We start from the raw sequence: 15,473 nt of genomic DNA, 5'->3' as shown, positions 1-15,473 counted from the left end.
ATTTAAGATCCAGCAGGAGGTATGAGAAAGTAGAGACGTCTGTAAAAGATCTATAATGGCCCTGTCCCAAATGGCACCCTAAACACTCTAACAGTCTAACACAAACAGTCTTCCTAGGAGTCCACACTGTAATGCTGCTTTGACCGTTGATTAGAAGTCTGCTGCGGAGCTTGCTCCAGTGCGCGCTCGTAAAAAGTGGGCATCGTGGGAGCAATGTCAAAGTATCGTCAAGTTATGTTTACCACAGACCTTATTTTACTGATAAATTGAAAACCTCCATTATAAAACCCCATACTAAAATCTTGAGGGAACCAGTGGTAAATTAGTCTTCCAGGTTTTGACGTTTCCATTTTCGCAGAATCCTGAAGCCTGATTGGTTCATGTCTGTGCATCTGCATAGACAAATGCCATTTCAGCCCACCAAAACGGGTAGGGTTGACTGCCTATATAAGCCAAGCAAAAATGCCATATCATAAGAATCTTTCTCCTTCAGAGCGAATATCATCTCTTGCTGCTCACAGCGGAACAATAATGCTTCAGCAAGCAAGCTGATTCAGCGATCTCCGAGGCTCGACCACCCTCAAAGTGGGCCTGTCTTCCAGTCCCCCTTCAGTTCAGGGCGCTGGAAACAATGTGAATGTGAAAATGTGTTTGTTGCCAGTTCTGGGCCCCATCTCGCTGTCATAGTGAACCAAACAAAATTTTAACATTCTCAACGAGGATTCTTCCTTCTCTCAATGCTGTAAGAGACGCTGTTCACAGACTGCCCCGCTTCATGGGCGTGATTCACACTTTGGTCTCAGATGACAGTTCTCAGAGCCGAGGTTCAGTCTCTGCTGGAAAAAGGCGCTGTGGAGAAAGTTCCCATAGAACGCAGCGAGTCAGGCTTTTACAGCCACTACTTCCTCGTCCCCAAGAAGGATGGTGGTCCCAGGCCCATCCTCGATCTAAGATGTCTGAATTGCGCCTTCATGAGACGGCCTTTCAGAATGTTTACTATGAAACAAATCCTTGCGCAAATTCTCCCCGGGATTGGTTTATATCAGTAGATCTGAAAGATGCCTACTTTCATATCCACATAGCCCCCCATCACAGACCATTCTTGAGATTTGGGGTGGGGAGAGATCCCTGCTTCTCAGCCATCTGAAAGACCTGGGCTTCAGGGTCAATAGCTTGCTGCTCCCAAGCCAACGAATTTCATTCCTGGCTTGGCTCTCACAGGAGTGTGCCTTGAAAATCAGCAGCATGGGGACCTCATTCAAAGTGAGGTCTCTTCACCCCCTCAAGAGGTTTCAGAAGCTGCTGGGTCTCATGGCGGCAGTTTCCTCAGTCATTCCGATTGGCCTGCTCAACATGCGACTACTCAAGCTCTGGTTAAAGGCCCGTGTCCTGTCTCGGGCATGGTGGACATGCCGTCACACTCTCGAGGTGACCCACGGCTGCATCAAAGCCTTGGTTCCTTGGAAATCACCCTGATTTACCAAGTAGGGGTAATGCTGTGCTCGATTTCCAAGAGAACAGTGGTCGCCTCCAAAATGGGCTGAGGCGCCCTGTGCGATGGCAGAACAGCCTTCGGCTCATGAGCAAACCCTTTGTTGAGTTGGCACATTAACCACCTAGGAATGACAGAGGTGTTTCTGGCTTTCAGGGAGTTCCAGCTGGAACTCTGGGGTCATCTTGTCCTGGTCTGCTTGGAAAACAGGATGGTGGTTGCCTTTATAAACCACCAAGGAGGTCTCAGGTCTTGCCCCCTGCACAGACTAGTGAACCATCTTCTCTCATGGGTACAGAAGAACCTCTGCTCAGTGAGGGCAGTTCATGTGCCGGGCTCCTCAAATGTAGGAGCAGACATGTTGTCACGTGGCGAGACTCCACCCCCAGGTGGTCAATGGGATATGGCGCACCTTCGGTCAGGCTGATGTGGATTTCTTCATGATGGAAGAGAACTCTCACTGCCAGATATACTTCTCGAAGGAAATGGACAGGCTGTCCTAGAAGTGGCCTTGTCTGCGCCTTTATGTCTTCCCTCCTGTAGCCCTCCGTAGGTTATCAGTCGGATCTGGGAAGAAGCATGTTCAGTTCTTCTGGTGGCACCATGCTGGCAGAACCAGCATTAGGTCCCAGAATTGGTCCAGCTACTATCAGCAGCTCTGTAGTCCATACGGCTGAGGAGTGACCTTCTCTCCCGGGTGGGGGGGGGGGGGGGGGCGATTTGGCACCTTCAACTGGAGTTGTGAAACCTGTATGTTTGGCCCCTCGACAGGAGCTGTCAGGCCTTCCCCAGGAAGTTATGAGAACGATCTCAGAGGCGATGGCCCCTTCCACAAGGCGCCTCTATTCTCAGAAATGGTCTGTTTTCTTATACTGGTGTTTAGCTCGGAAAATAGACCCCTCTTAATGTTAGATTGCTTCAGTTCTCACGTTTCTGTAGGAGATGCTGGACAGTGGGCGCGCCCCCTCCATGCTTAAAGTATTCGTGGTGGCCATCACGGTAAATCACACCTCGGTAGCTGGCCAATCGATTGGGAAACACAACCTTGTGTTTATGTTTCTCAGGGGGGCCTCATCCACTCTCGTCTCGTCAGGGCCCTTAGAGTGTATACTGAGTGCTCTAGATGATTTCGGAAGTCAGAGCAGCTGTTTGTCAGCTTTGGAGGCCACACTAAAGTGCTGCCATTTTCGAAGCAAAGGATTTCCAGATGGATTGTGGATGCGATAGCACTAGCTTACAAGTCCATTGACTTGTTGTGCCCCCTAGGGGTTAGTACCCTCTCCACTAGAGGTATGGCCTCCTCTTTGGTGTGGTCCAGTGGAATCTGTTTTGCAGATATCTGTGCGGCAGCTGGCTGGTCCTCGCTCTCCATATCTATCAGATTTTTCAACCTGGACATCCCTGCACTCCAAACATGGGTCTTGTCAGTGTAAATGCTTATGTACTATGTAGTCAGGCTCCGACCACAGTCTGAGTTGTTGGCTCCTTGTCAGCTTGCATAATGGCTTCTGTTCTGCACTTGTAGCACGGTGCTATTAGATCCCCATAAGCATCAGCAAACTGATGCAATGTGAGTGAACCGTATCTAAATGGAACATTTACGGTTACTCACATAACCCTAGTTCCCTGAGATAATGGGAAATAGCATTACAAAGAACATTTAAAGAATGTTTTAATACAAAAACCTTTTCCGCTACAAAGAAGAATTGAAATTTTCCATGCATGGTAAAGGTTTTTCATGGAGCCATCAATGCCAATAAAGAACCTTAATTTTTAAGAGTGTAGTAGGGAAGAATGCATATTTGGATGTAATCAATGTTATCTGGAGACAGGTGTTTTTGAGCCAATCACATGATCCATAAATGCCACGTGACTAATCACTGGACGAAAATGGCAGCCTGACAATACTGGATGGTAGTGATGGTTGAATAAATGTTTATGAAGCACCAAAGCTTTAGACTGGGTAAACCCAGCCTGATCTGCCGGCGATTTGATTTCGCCAGGCAACTCAGTCTGGAAACCTGTACATACATTTCTACTGCTTCTATTACTCTTTTGCGGGAACCAATCACAGACTGGCTTATCCACCTTGCTCGCTATTGGCGGGTATAACACGATGACGATAGAGAAGCGACGGCAAGCACGGCCGTCAGTCCAATTCCTTTTAACCTCTCGACGATGCTGAATGACTTCTTCAGTTTAGCAAACAAATCGCTCGAGTGGGTGTAAATACCACTCACTTTCATGTTTTTTTTTGCACAACCTGCAAAAATCGCTCAATGCCATTGCTGCTTCTGCAAACTGCTGATCAATGCTACAAACCAATACAAACTAAACCTGTCTGGAGTTTTCGCGTTGCTCTGCAAAGTACGTCACCCGGATCGTTGATCTAATTGGTTGAAGGACTATCCAATTGCGTGAATAATGCTCGTTGATCACGCCTCTTGTGCAGTAGAAAATACATACAGACTCCCCAGACCAATGTTCAATTTTAAATTGAGCTTGGTCTGGTGATAGCCAGACAACCAAAGCTTCTCTCTTAACTGTATTGCAAAATGGTTTATTGCTTGAAGCTTTTCAACACGTGTAGCCACAAAAATGAATTGCACCTACTAAAGAGCTGTGTTCCATTACAGCAGTTGGTTCTACAACTTATTCTTTATTTTATTGTAATGGTCATTGTAGAAGTGATTAATTTGTGTCAGTGTACTGGCACTAAAATAAGTAAAATAAATGAAACATAAATTATAAAATGAAATCTGTGATTTGTCTATTTTAACTGTCTCAGTCCTTAGACTGTTATTTCATAGGCAGGGTTGATTTGGCTTCATATATAAATTATGATTTGCTTCTTTTGAACAAGATACTGAAGCAGTTACGATGTTTTCAGGCTCACAAAGCTTCGGACTTCATAGATCACGTGCTTTTGGCAAAACGAATCAAGTGCCATTACAGTGCTTTGTTTTTTTTTTTTGACACAAGCTTTGGTGTTGAATGTAACATCACTACTGGATGGCACCAAAATAACATTGTCCCAAGCCCTTCATAGCGACTGTGATTAATGAGAATTACGTGATTTACGTAAAATGTTTATTTTGTTAGAGTGCACTGCTTTTAAGCGTAGTATTATGATCTCAATATGGCGGCTAGCATGAGGTCTGTACACAATACCCTTTTACATACCCTTTTACAAAAACTTAACTACATTCATCATGTGATTATTTATCTTCACAATACATTTTTTTTTTTTTAAATAAACAGATTAAGTGCACTAGCCAATTGATATGGTTCTATTTAGGCCAGTGTTTCTGAAATCGAGACATTAGTGTTTGGCTATTTTTAGATACCTCTTTATATACATCTTTCTAGTTATGTAAAGCAAAGTATTTTATTGGGTATAAATCGTGAGTGTGTGGTGTGAATTCAGATCCACTGATTTAGATAAATTTAGTGTAGATAATGATAATTACCTCTCTAAACAAAAACTCTTAACTACTGGTTCTTTTCTTTCAGTTTGCTTTTACCGTGTTTTAAGTCACTGCTACAGTACTTGGTTTGTATACTGAGAGTCATTACTTCTTCAGATGCGATTGCTGGTAATCTGACAGTGAGGGATAAATTAAAATTACGATTATTATAAATATGTCTCCACCTAGTGGTCAATGATTCAAAATTCAAGCATCTGAGGGCAGGCAGAGTTGTGTTGGACGCACATAAACATAAACCATGAGCGATTTTATTAAACCAGATTTTCATATTTTATGAAGAAATGTGCCACCACAACACTAAGGTATTTTAGTGGTTGTCAGAGCATTCCTATGCAGTTGCTAAGGTGTTCTGAGTGGTTTTCAGTGCTTTGCTATGCAGTTACTAGGATGTTCTGCTTTGTTGCTAAATGGGTGTTCTAAACAGTATTCTGATGCATTATGAGACTAAATGTTCCTTAAAATGACAGATTTCACCACTATCACACATTTTGAGATATTATTGAAAAAGAAAAAAATCTCACCCAGAAATACCCACATACATAAGTGTAAAGAGAATAGTAGGTGGTTTTTCCTTTAGTCCCAGTCTGTCACCTCCAATGCTTCACTACAACAATATGAAATGACATATTCTCTCTCGCAGGCTTCCAAAAGTCCTATCTCATAACCCTACTTCATCTCCGAACCTCACTCAGTGAAAGTTAATGGAAGCGGCAGCAGTGGAGAGATTTCCCCTTTAACCATCTCTCAAGTGTGAAACTGTTCCCTCTAGGGTCCTGTAGAAGCACGTTTTGTATAGGCTGGGCTTAAACTTTGGAAACGTCACACTCTGTCTCCCTCCACTGGCCTGCATAATTGAAAGTGCCTATGCATGAAGATATAGCCAAGATGCCATATCGATGGCAAATTATTTCAAGGGCAGATTTCTTAGAAAAGGGCTTTTCAACTTAACACTTGATGTTAAAGGTGAAGTGTGCATTTTATTGATGTTAAAATACTTTTTCCTATCCCAGTTTAATGTAAAAGAAAACTTTAAAGAAGCAAGTGAAGCCTATGAAGTAATGTGCAGTGAAGTTTGAGTGGAGAGCATTTTGAGAAACCTCTCTGAAAACAGACATATACCTGTTCACCTGTACACCTCCTTTTCAGCTGCTTGTAAAAGAAACTATCTAATCAGCCAATCACATTGCAGAAACTCAATGCATTTAGGCATATAGAAATGGTCAAGACAATCTGCTGAAGTTCAAACTGAGCATCAGAATGGGGAAGAAAGCTGATTTAAGTGACTTTGAATGTGGCACGGTTGTTGGTGCCAGACAGGCTGGTTGGAGTATTTCAGAAACTGCTGATCTACTGGGATTTTCATGCACAAACATCTCTAGGGTTTACAGAGAATGATCCGAAAAAAAAAAAAAAAAAAAAAATCCACTGAGCAGCAGTTCTGTGGGTGAAAATACATTGTTGATGCCAGAGGTCAGAGGAGAATGGCCAGACTGGTTCGAGCTGATAGAAAGGCAACAGTATCTCAAATAACCACTCGTTACAACCGAGGTCTGCAGAAGAGCGTCTCTGAACGCACCTTGAAGCAGATGGGCTACAGCTGCAGAAGACCACACCGGGTGCCACTCCTGTCAGCTAAAAACAGGAAACTGAGGCTACAATTCACAAGAGCTCACTGAAATTGGACAATAGAAGATTGGAAAAATGTTTCCTGGTGTGATGAGTCTTGATTTTTGCTGCGGCATTCAAATGGTAGGGTCAGAATTTGGCGTAAACAACATGAAAGCATGGATCCATCCTGCCTTGTATTAAAGATGCCCTAGAGTTAAAAATTGAATTTATCTTGGCATAGTTGAATAACAAGAGTTCAGTACATGGAAATGACATACAGTGAGTCTCAAACACCATTGTTTCCTCCTTCTTATATAAATCTCATTTGTTTAAAAGACCTCAGAAGAACAGGCGAATCTCAATATAACACCGACTGTTACGTAACAGTCAGGGTGTTCGCCCCCAATATTTGCATATGGCAGCCCATGTTCAATGCATTACACAAGGGCAGCCAGTATTAACGTCTGGATGTGCACAACTGAATCATCAGACTAGGTAAGCAAGCAAGGACAACAGTGAAAAATGGCAGATGGAGCGATAATAACTGACATGATCCATGATATCATGATATTTTTATTGATATTTGTAAATTGTCTCTCTAAATATTTTGTTAGCATGTTGCTAATGTACTGTTAAATGTGGTTAAAGTTACCATCATTTATTACTGTATTCACGGAGACAAGACTGCCGTTATTTTCATTTTTTAAACACTTGCAGTCTGTATAATTCAAAAACACAACTAACTAATGTTAGCTTTAGCCATGGAGCACTAACTCAACTCACAAACTCATTCAGAATCAAATGTAAACATCCAAATAAATACCATACTTATGCAATTAGACATGATGAACACGTTGTAAAGATCCATTTTGAGGGTTATATTAGCTGCGTGAACTTTGTTTATGCTGTTTAAGGCAAGCGTGAGCTCCGTGGGTGGGGAGCGTGAGCATTTAAAGGGGCCACAGCCTAAATCGGCTCATAGTTAATTTAAAAAAATCTATGGGGTATTTTGAGCTGAAACTTCACAGACACATTCAGGGGACACTTTAGACTTATATTACATCTTTTAAAAGACGTTCTACGCCACCTTTAACGGTTCAGGGTGGTGGTGTGGGGGATATTTTCTTGGCACACTTTGGGCCCCTTAGTACGAAATGAGCATCATTTAAACACCACAGTATTGTTGCTGACCATGTCCATCCCTTTATGACCACAGTGTACCCATCTTCTGATGGCTACTTCCAACAGGATAATACACCATGTCACAAGCTCAAATCATCTCAAACTGGTCTCTTGAACAGGTCAATGAGTTCACTATACACAAATGGCCTCCACAGTCACCAGATCTCAATCCAGTAGGATTTGGGATGTGGTGGAACGGGAGATGGATGTACAGCTGACAAATCTGCAGCAACTGTGTGATGCTTTCATGTCAATATGGACCAAAATCTCTGAAGAATATTTCCAGCACCTTGCTGAATCTATGCCACGAAAATCAAAGGTAATATTTTTAAAGTAAACAACAAACAAGGATGCCACCTGAAGCCAGGAAATTAATCCAGGAAGTTTCTACAGTTTACACATTCATCAGACATCTCAAGTATATGATTTATTGCTATTGCCTTGTAATTTCCAGTTGTGCTTTTATGATTCAGAATTATGGGGCTGTCACTTAAACCATGAGAGTGCGGGATCTTTCTTAGACCCTCTCCTGCTCTTTGGAGTGGTTGTGAGATCCAGTTTTGTTCTGACCTGCTGCCATACTGCCCTCTCCCACACAAAAATAAAAATTAGTACCGCACAGCTCTAAAACCCTCCATCCTTACCAAATGACGTATATCAATATTTTATTGGCGGGAACCTGTCACTACCCCCACCTGCCTTGGTTTACTCCTGCTGTTTCCTCTTACTTTCAATTAACTTTGCAATTTGCCCACCAGCCCATACATATTACCATTACATTAACTACACTGGGTACAAACATTATTGTAACTCACAATACCAAAGGTCATTCAGGCCTGAAAAGGTTTAGGCCTTCATTATTATAGTTTTAGCCACAAATGGCCTATCCATAGACCAACCACAGTCTGTTCACTGGTTATATGATGCACATCATGCATATCACAAAAATTGCAAGAGGACCTAATCACTTCACACTTTCCAAGTTTCATAATAATATAATATAGTATAATCGGTAACGCTTTAGATTACAGCCCGGAAAGTACTGCGTAATTACGAAGAATTTACAGCATAACTTTCAATAATTATAGTGTAACTATAGTAAGTATGTGTAAGTATAGGGGAGCAATATGTGAGGTATTGGGAATAAAGGGGTAACAACCAGGAAAATAACAAATTATTTATACTGTAAATATTTTATATCTAAGGGGTACTTATGACATATAACTAAGGGGTAAGTATGACATTACGGGCCGTAAATTAAAGTGGAGCTTGTTACCCTCTTATTTCATGTAGTTACAGGGTAAGTAATTAATAAAATGCAAACAATCTGATATCACTGACTCCGAAACCTTTATTTGAAAAACAGGTCTACAACACTTATTATTCATTTTTTTAAATCAACTTTTCATTTCAAACTCTAAAGTCCTGACAGAAAGTAACAAGTTTTGTCCGTTTTTTGGTTGTTGTTGTTTCTCGCTTGGCTTCCACCTGCTCTTGTTTCTCAGCTGATGAATCTTAAGAAGGAATCCCGTTGCTATTCTGTATTATAAGAAAATCCAGTACACCCCGAAATTTTCTCATGGTTTAGGCTATTCATCTTTTCACTTCCGACCAACTGTCACCAGCGCCCGCATGAGAGTGGACTTCGCGTTCGATGAAGCAAATTGAAATGAGCAACGTGAAGCTTTCATGACGTTCTCGCGGGAGATTCGTGTGAAACTCGCGCGAGAACTGCCGTCTCTGTTATTCGGTCTTGTTTGTTTCTCATTCTCATTATCTGTTATTCTGTGTATTTTGTTGTGAGCATTACTAAAAAAATAATTTAAAAAAAAACTGACGGCATCCAACATCTGCATGAGATTCTCGGCACGCCTACGTCACGCTTCAAGTTACGTCAAGCATGAACTCTCAACCCTCGCATGCACGCGCAGGAGACAGCTGGTCGAAAGTTTTAAAAATATTCAAATATTTGGTATTTTTCTTACAAATACGTATCGTTTCACTTCAGAAGACATCGATTCATCCATTAGGGTCGTATGGATTACTGTAGTTATTGCTGTTTGTGCTGTTTGATGCTTCGACTTTTAGGAACACGTGAGTTTGCATTATAAAGCGTTCCCAGATGATTTATTTTTTTCCTAAAATCCTTTTTGTGTTCATCTTAAGAAGGAAAGTCGTATACATCTCAGATGGCATGAGGGTAAAAGATGAGTAAACGGTGAGCACATTTCCGGGTGTACTGTATTTTTTAAATCCACTTTCAACAGCATTTCTCAAAAATCACTTACTGCACCTTTAAATTATAAAGGGTATATATATATATATATATATATATATATATATATATATATATATATATATATATATATATATATATATATATATATATATATATATTTATTTATTTATTTATGTATTTTTAAGCATTTTACTATGCATTGTCATAAAATGACTTTAACATAACATAAAAATAGCTGTTGCCCAGGCAGTCATCATCACTGTTTTATGGACACTGTATAAAGAGAACCTGTTCTTGAAACCTAAATGTTTTAAGATGGGGATGATGCTATGTCTTCTATACTGCAAGGATAAGCGTGCCCTCCTGACCAAGATGAAGTACCGTAGCCCTGTGTCTCAATTCATCTTAAGCACTGATAAGCTTAACTGTATGCAAACACTGAGCAAAGTGACACATGGCTTCCTGCAGTCTGTATTTTCTGCATACCAACTAAACAGTGAGCAGAAACCCTCTGCAGGCTACTGTGAGCACTGTGTGGAAAACAGATCCAGCAAGTTACTCTTTGGAAGGCTGCCCTTCAGTTTAATAACTAACAATATATGAGCAAGCTGAAGATGATCTCTGACACTTTTCTGCAATGATTTAGTGGTCAAAATTTAGAGTTCAATTCTTGACTATGACTTTTGCCTCAATAAACTCCTAATTACTGCCTATTAATCGTTAGTAAAGCAGTTGTTAAGTTTAGGTATTGGGTAGGATTAAAGGGTTGTTCCATACCCGTAAACCTTTGTTCATCTTCGGAACACAATTTATGATATTTTGATAAAAATCCGAGGGTATCTGATCGACATATACAGTAGGCAGCAACATCATTGCACCTTTTGACATCCAGAAAGGTAGCTGAAAACATGGTTAAAATAGTCAACGTGATGACAGTGATGACCTTAATGTTATGAAGTGAAGAAAACACTTTTTGTGCACAAAAACAAAACAAAAATAATGAATTTATTCAACCGTTGTCATACATAGTGAACTCAGTGCAGGCTTCCTTGTTTACGTCTGAATGCCAGCTCATTATTGGCCGGATCCTGTGTCAGCATCACATGCATGCGTTGTGCTGCTCACGTGTCCAGCTTCGACCAATACTGAGTTGGCATTTGGACGTAAACAAGGAAGCCTGCACTGAGTTCACTACGTATGACAAGTTGTTATTTTTGTTTCGTTTTTGTGCACAAAAAGTATTCTCTCTGCTTCATAACATTAAGGTTGAACCACTGTAGTCACGTTGACTATTTTAACCATGTTTTCAACTACCTTTCTGGACATCAAAAGGTACAGTGGCATTGTGTGGATCAGATACCCTCAGATATCATCAAAAATATCTTAATTTGATATGAACGAAGATCTTACAGGTGTGGAACGACATGAGGGTGAGTAATAAATGACAGAATTTTTATTTTGGGGTGAACTAACCCTTTAAGGGATGTAGAATGAGAAATTAATATCTGCTTTTAATAAACAGCCAATATCCTAGTAATATGCATGCTAATAAGCAACTAGTTAATAATGAGAATTGGATCCTAAACTAAAGTGTTACCGAATTAGTTGTCTCTGCATATTAATTTGGAATAGAAGAAATTCTATTTGTGAAGAGAAGAAAGGCTGCAGGTCAGCCAAACTCTTTGAAATTATTACTATTTTATCATTGAAAAAAAAAATTACATCACCTGTAAGCACTGATTTATGAAATTATATTTGTAGTTTTTAATTGTAGCTGCTTTGAGTATACACTGTAAAAAAGCATTGTTGGTTTAACTTAAAAAATTAAGTTACCATGGTTGCCTTAAAATTTTGAGTTCATTGAAATTAAAATTTTGAGTTAATACAAAGAAGGCAATTGGTTTAATCGACAGAAACTCAAAATATTATGTTATCTGAACTACATTAATTATCTAAGTTGATTTGACAAAAGAAAAATGTTCTAATAACAAATCATGAAAATATTTTATAAAGTGTATGCTTATATTGCACAATGACTTGCACTGATTCTCCCATTTTAATTTCAGGAATAATTATATTCATGATTTCAACCATAATTAACAAGCAGCCATCTGATTAATTTAAACTGCAGTAAATCCCCACACTCTAATGTGTTCTTAAACAAACAGATATCACGCAGGAAAAAAAAGGCAAATTTATGGCTGATGGAGTGGAATCCATCAAGATCAGGGAATGTGTAATCAAAGCGAGGTTATGAGAGATGGACTCGAGTTCCCCTCCCTCACTTCCCTTCCTTCCTCCTGCTGTCTTATTAATCTCCACTGTCGGTCTGTTGTTCTGATTATGGATGTCATACAGCAATAAAGCGAGTCGAGATCAATAATCCTGAAATTAAAAATGAAAAGTGAATTTCCCCAGCAGGCCACACTGCTGCTGTTACGGTGCATGAATATTCACGTGGAGCAAAGCGAAACAAAATACACATCTAAAGCTGATAATTCCCTGCAGGCAGGTGGCTGGATCCTGGAGGCATCTTTAATGAAATCATGAAACATTTTAGTGGAACATAATGATCAAAGCCATAACAATGTTCTGTCTGGCACTGTTTACATGTAGTGGTGATGCTTGTTTTTTTTAGATATTGCTGATGTTTTGCATCTTTATTCTATTCTATTCTATTCTATTCTATTCTATTCTATTCTATTCTATTCTATTCTATTCTATTCTATTCTATTCTATTCTATTTGCATTTACCAAATATTGCAATAGGTAAGTTGTCAATAAAACTGTTTAAAATGTATTTATTTATTAATTGCCCATAATCTAAAAGAAGAACTAAAGAAGATCGATTTGGAAAAGTAAAATCAGTGCAGCGTTTGGTTTCTTGTCAATTAGAATAATATAGAGACGACACTTGTTATGTATTAATTGCGTGTCCTCTCAGACAAACTTGTGCTGTAATGTGCTTGTGATGTAAAAAGGTCAGCAAAGGTCTTAGACACTCTTGCTTTTCTACTCATCTTCTGTGAAAGACAGAGATTACAATGATTCATCATTGTCATGGATTCCCTCCTCCAGACTTCACATCCCATGGTATCCGTACGGATATCTAGCCTACTACCGCACCGCACTCCCCTTTCCCCGGAGATGGACATCATCCCCCCGTTTCCTCTCTGAGACCTCTGCAAATCGATGGAAAATTAATTTGCTGGCATCAGTAGAGGATGACATGCTAGAAAGTTCTTTACCTCATGCTGACAGCCCGCTTTGTCTAAACACAACAAGTTATGTTTGGTTTAGCTGAGGGCGGGTTCATCGGTACGAGTGCCTGTCAGTAATTGCAGTGATTTATCTGTCCTGACCAGCCCACCTGTTCACATCCTGCACGTGAACGAGTCTTCCAATGTGAGATATATAAAAAGATCTTAGCCTAATTCTGCCCTTTTTAATGCATCACATATTGTGCTAATTCATGTTTAATTCCTGTACCATCAAAGTTCAACCATGAAAAAAATGTAAAGAGAACCTATATGCAAAATTCACTTTTCCATAAATGTGTGTTGGCAGTGTGTGTATACAACCACCCGGTAATGGTAAAAATCCACCCACTCCTCTTTTTTAATCCCTGTAAATCATAAGCAGTGTCTCAGAACAAGCTGTTTACAGATTGTAGCTTTTGTAACGTCACAAATATTTAGGCGCTGCCCATGACTGCTGAAGGACTCATATTAGCACAGACCCCACCCTGAATGAGCTGTACACAGTCTGCCACGTTTATCTCCTCACCAGAACATTTAAAGGGTTAGTTCACCCAAAAATGAAAATTATGTCATTAATGACTCACCCTCATGTCGTTCCAAACCCGTAAGACCTCCGTTCATCTTCAGAACACAGTTTAAGATATTTTAGATTTAGTCCGAGAACTTTCTGTCCCTCCATTGAAAATGTATGTACTGTACGGTATACTATCCATGTCCAGAAAGGTAATAAAAACATCATCAAAGTAGTCCATGTGACATCAGAGGGTCAGTTAGAATTTGTTGAAGTATCGAAAATACATTTTGGTCCAAAAATAACAAAAACTACGACTTTATTCAGCACTGTATTCTCTTCCAGAATCCTTTCCATTGAATTGATTTTATTGAATTGATTCCATTGAATCCTTTCATCGGCATTGGTAATTGGCACCAGATAACACGTCAGCAGCGTCACTGCGGAGTCGTGAACCCGGACTGACAACAGACCCAGAAGAGAATACATTGCTGAATAAAGTCGTAGTTTTTGTTATTTTTGGACCAAAATGTATTTTTGATGCTTCACAATGTTGCGGATGTCCTAATTGCCAAAAACAACCACGGCGACGTAAAAGTGCATTACCAACACCGACAGATGAAAGGATTCAATGGAATCAATTCAATGGAAAGGATTCCGGAAGAGAAGACAATGCTGAATAAAGTCGTAGTTTTTGTTATTTTTGCACCAAAATGTATTTTCGATGCTTCAAAAACTTCTAACTGACCCTCTGATGTCACATGGACTACTTTGATGATGTTTTTATTACCTTTCTGGATATGGACAGTATACCGTATAAACATTTTCAATGGAGGGACAAAAAGCTCTCGGACTAAATCTAAAATATCTTAAACTGTGTTCCGAAGATGAACGGAGGTCTTACAGGTTTGGAACGACATGAGGGTGAGTCATTAATGACATAATTTTTATTTTTGGGTGAACTAACCCTTTCAAAACAGCATTTATTCAATCAAGAACAGTGAGTGATATGCTGTATTTCTTTTGATTCATAATAACAGCATATATAGAGGTAGGTACTGTATATTACACTGCTTTCATTTTAATACACAGATAAAATATACACATGCTATTTCTTTACTTGCTGTTTACATTCACAGACATAACCAACTGTGTTTGTGAACTTTGTGTGTTTTTGGCATAACCTTGTGTGTATTTGATAGTTTAAAGAGTTAGTTCACCCAAAAAAATAATGTCCTTTAATACTCACCCTCATGTCATTCTACACCCGTAAGACCATCATTCATCTTTGGAACACTAATTAGATTTAATTTGATTAAATCTGATGGCTCAGTGAGGCCTCTATAGACAGCAATGCCATTGCAAATCTTGAGATCCATAAAGATACTAAAAGCATATTTAAAACAGTTCATGAGAGTTCAGTGGTTCTACCTTAGTATTATAAAGCGGCGAGAATACTTTTCATGCACCAAAAAAACAAAATAACGACTTTTCAACAATATCTCATGATGGCCGATTTCAAAAACACTGCTTCAGAGCTTTACGAATTGAATCAGTGATTCAGATCTCCTATCAAAAGGCTAAACTGCTGAAATCACATGACTGTGGCACTACGAACTGCTGATTCAATTTGTAAAGCTCCGAAGCAGTGTTTTGAAATCGGCTATCACGAGATATTGTTGAAAAGCTGTTA

The sequence above is a fragment of the Chanodichthys erythropterus genome, chromosome 5, assembly GCF_024489055.1.
Source record: "Chanodichthys erythropterus isolate Z2021 chromosome 5, ASM2448905v1, whole genome shotgun sequence".
NCBI classification, from domain to species: domain Eukaryota; kingdom Metazoa; phylum Chordata; class Actinopteri; order Cypriniformes; family Xenocyprididae; genus Chanodichthys; species Chanodichthys erythropterus.
This window is presented reverse-complemented; position numbering follows the sequence as displayed.